General features: G+C 43.1%; 1 long non-coding RNA gene across 1 annotated transcript; it reads right to left on the reverse strand.

The window, feature by feature from the left end:
• Window positions 1-4,156: 4,156 nt before the first annotated feature.
• Window positions 4,157-6,442, reverse strand: LOC112530653. The gene is made up of 2 exons (XR_003072438.3): window positions 5,979-6,442; window positions 4,157-5,877 (listed from the first exon to the last, which is right to left on the reverse strand). It is a non-coding gene; the product is annotated as an uncharacterized LOC112530653 (long non-coding RNA).
• Window positions 6,443-11,235: the final 4,793 nt, after the last annotated feature.

The raw sequence follows: 11,235 nt of genomic DNA on the forward strand, positions 1-11,235 counted from the left end.
TTTCCTTTCCTTTCCTTTCCTTTCCTTTCCTTTCCTTTCCTTTCCTTTCCTTTCCTTTCCTTTCCTTTCCTTTCCTTTCCTTTCCTTTCCTTTCCTTTCCTTTCCTTTCCTTTCCTTTCCTTTCCTTTCCTTTCCTTTCCTTTCCTTTCCTTTCCTTTCCTTTCCTTTCCTTTCCTTTCCTTTCCTTTCCTTTCCTTTCCTTTCCTTTCCTTTCCTTTCCTTTCCTTTCCTTTCCTTTCCTTTCCTTTCCTTTCCTTTCCTTTCCTTTCCTTTCCTTTCCTTTCCTTTCCTTTCCTTTCCTTTCCTTTCCTTTCCTTTCCTTTCCTTTCCTTTCCTTTCCTTTCCTTTCCTTTCCTTTCCTTTCCTTTCCTTTCCTTTCCTTTCCTTTCCTTTCTTTTCTCTTCTCTTCTCTTCTCTTCTCTTCTCTTCTCTTCTCTTCTCTTCTCTTCTCTTCTCTTCTCTTCTCTTCTCTTCTCTTCTCTTCTCTTCTCTTCTCTTCTCTTCTCTTCTCTTCTCTTCTCTTCTCTTCTCTTCTCTTCTCTTCTCTTCTTTTCTTTTCTTTTCTTTTCTTTTCTTTTCTTTTCTTTTCTTTTCTTTCCTTTCCTTTTCTTTCCTTTTCTTTTCTTTTCTTTCCTTTTCTTTCCTTTCCTTTTCTTTCCTTTTCTTTCCTTTTCTTTCCTTTTCTTTCCTTTTCTTTTCTCTTCTTTTCTTTCCTTTTCTCTTCTTTTCCTTTCTCTTCTTTTCTCTTCTTTTCCTTTCTCTTCTTTTCTCTTCTTTTCTCTTCTTTCTTCTTTCTTCTTTCCTTTCCTTTCTTTCCCTTTCTCATCATATATATCATAGTAAAGAGAGAGAGAGATTAAAGGTTCATTACACTGTAAGATAAGTTAAATGGCTGAATGAGCTAAAGTAAAGTTTTAAGTGGTAAAAATATGCAGAATGCACCTGGTACAAACTTCTTGTAACAAAGGGTTTCTATAACTCATGATAGAAATGATTAATACCCCCCCCCCCCCCCTTTTTTTTTTGTGGTGAATAAAATGTCTTTTAGATTTTTTTAAGTAGATCTAACATAATTTTTCCTCTTTATTTGAAAATTGTGATCCACTCATAAAAATGGACATTAAATTTAATGATATGAAATTTTCTCTTAAATTAAATGGGGGACTTGCAGGAAAATACCTGAGTGGGTGAAGGCGATTTGGTATTTTGCCTTCTCCGTCATTACCTTAGCATGGCACTAGGAGGCAATCTGCTATTAGAGGTGTCATCCCTCAGACATCAAAGTCCTTGAATATTGAGGTCTTTCAGCACCAAATGACATTGCTCATGAGAAGTTTTAGTCATTTCTTTCATTCTAGTCTGCATCATTACCATCTCCTTACTGTCTTCCATACGTTCCAGAATATTGTACACTGGTGATTGAGAGCAGCTTGCTGTGACTCTGACCGCAGGTTTGGCCAGTTGTGACATCTGCCAGCATACCAAACTTGGAAACGTGGTTAAGTGAAGGAATACTTAGACTATAGGTCTTGGCAGGGCCAGAGCCCAGTTGTCAGTGTTAATATGATGTATGCATTTCCAGACATTCCCAGATCAGCTGGGATAACCTTAACATGGAAACTTCATGGACCTCTCTGGTGTGCATCTCCAGTGTAGAAAGCATCTAAAACTGGGTTAGCACTGACAGTGAGTAGTATGGATTCTAACATAAAAGTCACGGGAAAACCAATGAAAATTTTAATATTTCTTTTTTTTTTTTTCACAACAGGGCCCAAAGTATTCTGTGCTACATCTAAGGCTGTGGCCATACTGAAAAATGGTTGAATGAATACTCCATAGCTTTTAAATCTGCTGTGTGGACTAAATTTGCAGGTATTCTTTCAAAAGGGTAGCATAACTACATGTTCTGCAAGACTGCATCAGCGTGTGGGGGCAGCAGCTGAGGTCCCTGGGCAAGAGTTGCATCATCTCTTCCTATCTGTTGAGTGCTTGACTTTGCCACCTTAATAATTTCATTTTTATAACAGTTCTTCTGTTGTTCTCAGGAAGCAAATGTACATTTCTATGTTTTGTAATTCTGTAAATAATGTATTTAGATGATTTAGAAAGATTTGATGCCTATCACAGCGGGACTCCAAGTTAGAGCAAGAAACACGCTTTTAAAAACGTTCTCCCCGAGTGTTTACTAAGACAGAAAGCTGAATTTGGTTTGGCTCTGTTCATGCTCCTTTTGTTTACTTTTTGTGAATATTTTAACTAATAGGTTTGCTGTTGGGATTGTTAGTAGAAGCAGCACATTTTAAGCAAATATTTCAAAAATGTCATGGAAAATATATTTTAGACCCTGAAATGGAAATGTTTTCACTAGGAATCTAATTATAAGATTTACTGTAATGTATGCTTTTTTTTTTTTTGGTGCAATCATCGAATTAGAAAATATGCCTAGGCATACATAGTTTTACACTTACTAACTATGACCTGCTGGGTTAAATAGCAACAACAGAAAGGGCGTTGAAGATCACCCGTGTGAAGCTCAAGAATTCCAGGTACCAGGTAATTTCAACAATATAATTTAAATCCGCTGACATTTTCATTCCTTTAGATACTGCCCTTTGCATAAGCCAATCTTAAAGTCTGTGTTTCAGTGTTAGGATGTGGTGTGATTCTGTTAGATGGATCAAAGCATGCAAGAAAAGAGGTACTGCTGTTAAAAAAAAAAAAAAAAGAGAGAGAATCCTGAACTGTGATCACAATGTTTCTAACAGAGAAAAGAAAGGTAATAATTTCAATTTTCAAGTCTGCTTACGTGCAGTTCTTTGTCTGTAAATTCTCTTGTGGGCTTGAAATCTTACAAAGAATTTTGTCTTGCTTTTTAAAACCTCTCCCTTCACCTTTTAGAAAAGAAAGAATAATCGTGTTTGTGTGTCTCTCTAATATAAACATAATTAACATCAGTGACATATGGAATTAATGCTGCCTGTAAGGAAAGAGCTTCACAATTAAATCATAGCTTTGCTGTTGTGCAGTTTGAAGACGTGAGCTTTGCTCACTAAACAATGGGTTTATATGCCATATTCCATAGATTCTCATTACATGTCTTGTGTCAGCAAAATTATATTAGGCAATCTCACTACTTGCATCAGCTCATATTAATATTATTTGTAAGACAAAATGGCTCTTGACGTTGTGCCTCTACTCATTATCAGAAATCATTTTGCTCTAGAAATGTTAATAATGAAGTTTACATATGATAACATTACTATTTGTTTTAATAATTTCCAATAAAAACAACTACTGTTTTAGTGACTCATTTTATTTTCTTGTGTTTCCTGGCAAGTACTGCATGTCTTTTTAAGGAATACAAAAATAAGTTGGCTACAGCTCAGCTCAGAAGCTGACTCCTTGAGCTGTGCTTAGTGGAGGCTGCCACTGGAACCAGTGACCTGGACAGGACATACAGGACGGGGTACGTTTCCAGCCTCCCAGCTCTGCTCTCCTGCACCGAAACACCATAAAGCAGCATTAATTGAGACTTAAAATATAATGGAAATCTGTTAATCATGATCTAAAAGAGAGCCAGGAAAAAAGAGAAAGACTGGAAAAAAAGAGGCGGAATACAGTCAACCCCACGGGTGACCTGCCATGTCAACATCAGCTCAGGAAATGGCAGCTGCTTTGGTGCACAGCACCACCCTAGGAATGCATTGCCTGGGAGGATGTTAAGCAGTCAGCTCAGACTGCGCCTTGGCAAAATTAAAAATACTCCCATTTCTGGTTCAAGAACAAATTTTCTGCTCGTGCATAACCAAAGCTCTCAGTGAATACAGTGCATGTGTACCGCTGTGGCACCACACGCTGTATTAATACCCGAAACGCTGGAGCCTACGAACTGCAAGGAAATCATAGAAAACGTAGTTGGGCTGGTATATTTTGGGAAATACAGTAAGGTGGGAAATACAGCGGCAGTTTAATTAAAGAAAATCGTCAACCTCAGTATAAAAGTGCATTTTTAATTACCTTATCGAGGATGTTTTAACTAAAATTTGAGTTCCAGACTTCTGTAAATTATTTTTGGCCAACATAACATACTTGTTATGAAGTTCAGATTTGAACACGAATGCGAAGTCTTTTTCTTTCAGCATTTATCTTTCTTTCAGTGCTCTTTTTTTTTTTTTTTTTTTGGCTAGTCTTTGGTTTGCATTTCCACCTAACATGGACAAATTCTACAGTCATTTAAATCCATCCAACCCCATCGACCTCAACCATATTCTTATCCTGATTTACAGCCTCATTAGGATTTTAATGATGTAAATGAAAGCAGAATTTGATCCTAAATCTTCACTCTAAATTAAAGAGTGCATTCACCTCTCAGTGCGGGACGTGGGAGTATGTGCTTCAGAGCATACGCAGCTGAAACTTGGCAGGCAAGGTCTCAGCTAGAGGGTGGGTTTTTTTTTAATGTCGGGCTCGCTCCTCTCCTCCGATAAGCAGGCGCACATTCCCATGTATCTTGTAAAATCTCTAACAGTTCTACGCATGCATGTACAAGCGCAGTGCTGTTTTTACAAGATATAAAACAATTCTTACTCGCATATCTTTCTGATGAGAGAATGAAGTAATCAGCCTAAATATATTTGCCTATACTTCAGTAGCAAGGCTCCAGAAAGAGCAAGCAGTTGGTAGCCACTGGTTCTTCCCTGGAGTAACTGCAGCACAGCCACAGGTCCTCCTGCACTGCAGGTCCCCAAAACCTCCAGGTAGGAGGGTGAAGAATGAGAAAGGGACGTCTTAGTTTCCTGGTAATGTGGAAACTCTAACCTTAAAACCGATCCCAATCTCACAGAAGTCAGGAGAAAAATTCTTATTAACTTCAGTGCCCTGAATTTCTTCCTGAAGAAGAAAATACCATGTACTACATTCAGTCTCTTCTCTAAATTTAAGCCGGAAAACTCTGCTGCTTCCAACACACCACATATTAAACAGTAACTGTGAAGGAGTTGATATTTATATTGCCTGAGCCTCGTTGTATTAAAATGCGTGTTATGGCACAAGCACAATAAGCAACACGTTTGCCTGACCCTTACTCTCTATCTGGAGCTTGTATGTATATGTAACTCCTAATAGGGACCCACGTTACCTGAAACAATTTTTCTCTGACCCTCAAAACTGCAGCTGCTGCAGAGGAAGACAGCTGCCAGAACTTGCTCCAGAAGAGCCATCTTCATGCAGTCTTCCCACCAACATTTTAGAAGAGCAGAATGCCTGGAATTAATTCAACTCTTGCCATCCTCGTGCCAGTAAGCTCTAAATAGTGTCACATACATTGCGTAACATCAGCAGAGAAGGATGGTGGGGCCGGTCATGACAGCACGACGTCTTAGGTGTGCTCGGCCAGGGACCACCGCTCTGCCGAGTTCACTAGCGCAGGATCAGGCTGCGTGCCGCATGGACAGCTTTGCATAGAGCCACAGAATCGTGGAATCACTGAGGTTGGAAAAGACCCTTGTGGTCACCAAGTCCCACCATCAGCCTGGCGCTACCACATCCGCCGCTAAACCATGCCCCTGAGCGCCACATCCGCTTGTACACAGAAGGGAGCAGTCAGGGATTTCTTTCTCCTGTTACCTTGGGGCTGCTTGGTTTTGAGTTTATTTTAAAGTACACTGAAGGTTGATTACTTCTAGTGAAAGGTGAAGTGCTGCAGAGTCAAGAAGCAGAAGAATTTTTAAAGATCTTACATAACTCCGGTGATATTTTTAAGCCTACTAATTGGCAGGTGTTTCTCACAAATCAGGAGGTGACTTTCTGAAAATACATTTGCCCCTTGAGCCAAGCACGGTTCATTTCATCGCTTTTATCACCAGCGGGATTCAACAACTGTAACAACGAAGAAGGAAGAAAGAAGTCAGCAAGAGGAAGCATTCATCCCCCAAACAAGGTGAAGTAGCGAACAGAGCAGAGCAGGAAGAGCAGCTCACCAGGGCCATGGTCACAGGCCCTAATCCTGGACAAGTCCCCCATCAGCCATCCCACCACCACCTGGTGCTCGCCTGGGGCACCTGCAGGGTCCGGCTGGCAGTGCCAAGTGGTCTTTAAGGTTCCCCAAAGGAGCACGGTTTGCCCGGTTGAGAAAGGCAGTTTGCAAAAAGAGGAGGAAAAAAGTGTTAGATAGCAGTGCTATCAGCAACTGGCTTATATGCATTTTCTCTTTTTCGCTTGATGCAGCTACCCTCAGCACCCAGCAGGGAGAAACACTCGGATCATGCTGCATGCTTGCAGCTAGAGGTGAAGGATCTGATGCTGCACACCTCACCTTGAGGCTGGCAGACGGGACATTCTGCTGTAAACATGTTCACGTCAACTCGCAGAAACCCGTCTTGGTGGGGTTTTTCTAGTTATCTTCCTTCTGCTGATGCAAAGGGAGAGTGAAATTACAGGTGCCAGTTTACAGCACAGAATGCTGATAAACAACTTGCCATTTTGCAGTGGCTGGTCACATCTGGAGCCTTTTGGGATGCAAAAGTACTGGAGGATTATTGCAAAACTTAAAGACACTTATGTTACCATAACTTTTGTTTTTAACCTAAATTTGAAGATTTATTTTCTTTCTTTTGGATTATTTTCCCGGTTACGCTATACTTGCAAAGGTAACCGGCTAAGTCAGCAGCAAAGCAGAGAGCAGTCCTATAGCTCTCATCAGAAAACTTTTCTGATTTGACCTTAGACTGAGTCGGGCTGGTGCAAAACCACGGATCGGTGGATCGCCTTGCGTTAACGTCAGCGTGTTTCAAAACTCCACGGCCCCCGACTCTGCTATGGTGGGGCGCCCAGCACCATCACGCAGCGCTGGAAGAAAAAGTGCGACTTTGAATTTGGATTTGAATTTCCCCTTTGAGTGATCGCAGCCCTTCTGTGGCACAGACAGACGCGCGGAGACAGACAGATGGACGCAGAGCACACAGCACGGCTGTGGCAGAGCCATTCCCTCGCTCTCGTGTTTTGTTATTTTTATAGCTGTTCCCGCACAGGCTACAGTGACACAACAGTCAGTGTGATCCGGCGCATTACCGCAGTCCTTCACCATTGTGAAGCCCCAGCTACTCTCTCTCACGAATCCCTGCCGAAACCCGAGAGGCTGCGAGGGTCTGATATTTGTTTATAATATTATTAGTCGTTTCTATTTGTTAACGTGCGCAGGGAAACACAAAGGGAAGGTCTGATTCTCCGCGTTTCTGGTACGCAGCAGTGCTTTGAAACCCTGGCAGAATTTCCATCAGGTCACTGTAGTAATAATTATGCATGTATGCAGTTAATGTTCCCTGACTGCTTCTGATCCTCTACGTCTGCTCCCGCTCTGCGCTCTCCTGTTGGGATCACACGCTCTGCGCGCCGCGCTGCAGGCTGGGCACAGCCCGGTCCGCCAGCCCTGCTCCTGCACACAGCTCCCAGCCCATGCAAGATAAAAAACCCAACCTTAATTCACGCTTCTTTCTGTTCCCCCCACTAATGCTTCATGTGTTTCTGCTGCATTGGAAATATCTGAAACGTCTTTGATGTATTTTCCGCGATTATCCACAATTTCCTGTTATGTAAGGTATCTCTCAGGAGACCCGATACTCAAGAACAAGTTGCACTGGGAATTACAGCTGAGATCTGGCCCAGCCTGGTTTCCTCGCTCGCTGAGCACTGCTGGTGTGCAGAGCACTGTATTTTTCCTATACTGTTTAGCGTGTTTATATAAAATATTCACTCTGAAACTGAGAATGCTCCAAATTTATCCTCTTGTGGCACACGTGATCTTCCATGAGAATCCAGTTAAATTTAGGTTTTTTTGCTTCAGAGAAGATATTGTCAAGTCTGGTCTGGCTTTCTTCCCCCTTCCATTTGAAGGTCAGTGATCATTTAGGACAGTTTTCTATTGTGCATCTCAAACGTGGTGGCAGTGCTTTTTGTAGGATGTGGGCCGTAATTTATCAGGGATTCTCTGTTCTTTACCCAAAGCAGTGCTTCACTGCACAGTTTCGCTGGGCTTCCTGCTTGGTGGTGGTGACACCAGCAACTGTGCGCCAAACAACCTCCCATCCCGCAGCAACACAGGGCGCACTGCTTGGGTCGCGGTGAGAAGAACTAGGTTGCCCAGTACCAGCTGTGTAAAGAGCAGTCTGACACTCTTTCCCCTGCGCCGCCCCCGCCAGCTGCTGGTGACACCTTTGGTGTCTGTCCCAGGAGGAACAGTGTGGGTACGCAGCACTGAAGCCGGGCACACGTCTCCGAGCTCCTCACCTTGCTGCCTCCCCCGCCTGAGCTTATCGTTGCCCTTCTCTCGAGCACACGCTGCAGCATCTCTACCTCCGCTTCACCGTGTCCCTGACTTACAGTGTTTTCCTCTTAGTGTCCTCTTAGAGCTGCTGCTTGCAGAGTCTGTTCTGCTCCTAGTTTCATCCTGAGCCTCTCCAGCACAAAACCACTTTGCACAGAGGGTATGTGTATGTGTGTGTTCTTAATTGTAAAAGTTGAGAAATATCAGAATGTATAGGATTTTTTTCGCCGTTTCCTGTACCTAAAGTTGCCCTTTTTGCCCTTCTTGATATTTTCTATGCACAAAACATCACGAGACATTCTCACAGTCCCGCGGCTCAGCACAGATATACCTATGGCCTTAAAACTCTACCAATAAAATATTTTAAGAGATATTTAAACCTTTAAATGTGTCAAGTACACTCAGATTTTATTAACTGAGCTGCTTAATAGCATACAGATTTCCTCTGTCAGCTTGTCCCTACCAATCTGCACACCACAGGGTCCCAGCTGCACTCCTTGTCTGCATCCCTGCGTCCCTGCACCCACAGGGGAGCCCAAAACCCAGTGCTCCTGACTGAGGCACACATACTGTCTCCATGCAAACAGAACAAAAACAAGAAGTAGCCGTCTTGCTGCACTGTTGTTAGTGAAATCAGTTGTTCATTTAGTTGTGCTCAGCCAGCTGATGTGACACAAGGACACTCTCTGCCCCGTCTCCCTCCCGTACTACTCAAGGTTTGTTGGTTCACTCCCACAGGAGATACTGAGTTTGCTCTAAGTGGGGACCCAGCGGTCCCCTCACAACACACAGCGCCCCTGGGAGCACCACCTGCACAACTCCTGGGCTCTCTACATCAGAAATCACTGGTAAATTTTAACCCACAATTTTACTCTTGTTTGCAGGTTGCAATTCTGTAACCTAGCTTAAAGTACAGTGCTCAAGTACCTTGGAAGGGAATGTGACATCACATTTGTGGATGGAATTAAAAACAAGAGTTAAAACAAAACGTTGCTGTTCAACTGAGATGCATTACAGATTAGTCCTGTGCAGGAACAGCTGCACCCTGATGGATGATTTCCTATCGCCATTTACTTGAGCAGCTCCAGGTCTGGATGCCTACCTGCTGCACTTGACCCTCAAGTCTTTCCTGACAGTTGTCTGCAGTACTTCTACTGTGTTGGTAAATTATATAATGAATATTGTTAGAAGGAGAGGGATACAAGGGTTAATGAGCTGTTGGCTTATCTCCTCTGCCTTGTGGTCTGCTAAGTGCACAAAATACCTTCATGCCAAATTCAGTGTATCTGGGAGTCCTTATCAGAAAGAATCTCAGCTTGGGCACAGAAGGCTTATGGTGAAAAGGCCACCCCTCTGAAAAGATGTGGTTTCAAAGAATTCACTGTTACTGCGACAATTCCTGCCAGGAAGAAAGAACAAAAATTCCCTGCGGCTTTCCATCTCCATCCCACAGGAAGGCTGGGATCAGGCAGTCAGGCAGCTGGAATCTAGAAATCTGGGGGCTCTGATCTCCCTGTACAGAGGTTCTCCCCCCTGGTTCTCCTGGCTGTCTGCTGAGCTACCCACCCATAAGGTGAAGCCCTGATGTGTGGGGTTGTGCTCCTCTAGTCTGGGCTTTTGTCCTTGAATATGGAGAACAGTTATGCACAACAAGGAGATGGTGGGTCTGTCTGCCCCACGGTACGTAGGGAGAAAGCAACTGGAGCTGTATTAGTGGAAGGGTCAGATCCTGTGCAGTATACATGCTGAGAGCTTTTACTGGGGCTGCAGGGAGAACCCAAACAGAAAGGGGTGAGGCTTCTGCACAACTGTGGAGCTTCAGGTGGGAGATGTCAGCCAAGACGTTGAGTTGGTGAGTCTGTGGTTGCCACCAGTTTCAGATCACTGCATTTTGTGTCTAGCTCCAACCAGGCCCCTTTCCTCATGCATCCCATACTGAATCTTACCCACAGATTCTATGTCAAATTTTGAAGAATTAAAATCTTGTGCAATTAGTATTGATGCTGTCATAGCTTGGGCAGGATGAAGGCTTCTTTGTGCTAAGCTCTTTCAGGCAATGGAAGTCTCCAAACCATGAAGTTGACGTGGCTTTAGTGGAAATACAGCAGGTAAAACTGAAAAAAAGGCAAAGAAAGCTGCAACAACAGATTTGTCTTCATAGGAAAGCTGAGAGTCGATCTCTGTGGCATGAAGGGGACAAGGGAAGGTGGCTCTGCTTGGCCTCCCAGAGCACTAACTGTTATTACAGTCCCTATCAAAGTTAGAGGAAATTGCATCCACTTTACTGTTGAAACGTACAAAATGCACAAAGCGTTCCTAGCATCTATAAACAGCGAAATATATGAGTAAATAGAGGACATGAGGCTTGCTGTTGTTCTTCAGTCTCAACTTGTATTGTTTTCAGTGGCCATTTAACCTCGATAAAGACAGAAGGATCCAGGCCCAATGTTTTTAATTACAAATGTCATTTCCAAGTCTTCTGTGGTCTGCACCTCATCCAAAAAAGTGACTTCATTTTGGACTCTGGCAGTACGGACGCTCTGTGTAAGAGGCAGACTGCAAACTAGTTTCCATCCTGCTTTAATAATAGGTTCACAAACCAGAAAGGAACTTTAAACACTTTTTTTCTTTTTTCTTTTTTTTTTTAATATTCAGGCTTAAAGCTTTCCTTCTGCAAAGGGGTATACAGCCTAGCAATAAAACAGTGCTTTTGAAAGTTGACTTTAAAAGGTCTTAGGGAAGCAGTGGGTTGTTAGATTTAGGCCCTCAGTGTTTACAGAATATTAACAGTTGAACAGAGATGGACAAACTGGTAGCTTGCGTGAGCAAATCTGCCCCGACCAGGTGACAAACTCAACCTCTCTTCCACGGGCAAAATGCACAGGATGTCCCAGTGCAGGAACACTTCTAGCAGC

The sequence above is a fragment of the Gallus gallus genome, chromosome Z, assembly GCF_016699485.2.
Source record: "Gallus gallus isolate bGalGal1 chromosome Z, bGalGal1.mat.broiler.GRCg7b, whole genome shotgun sequence".
In the NCBI taxonomy this organism is placed as follows: domain Eukaryota; kingdom Metazoa; phylum Chordata; class Aves; order Galliformes; family Phasianidae; genus Gallus; species Gallus gallus.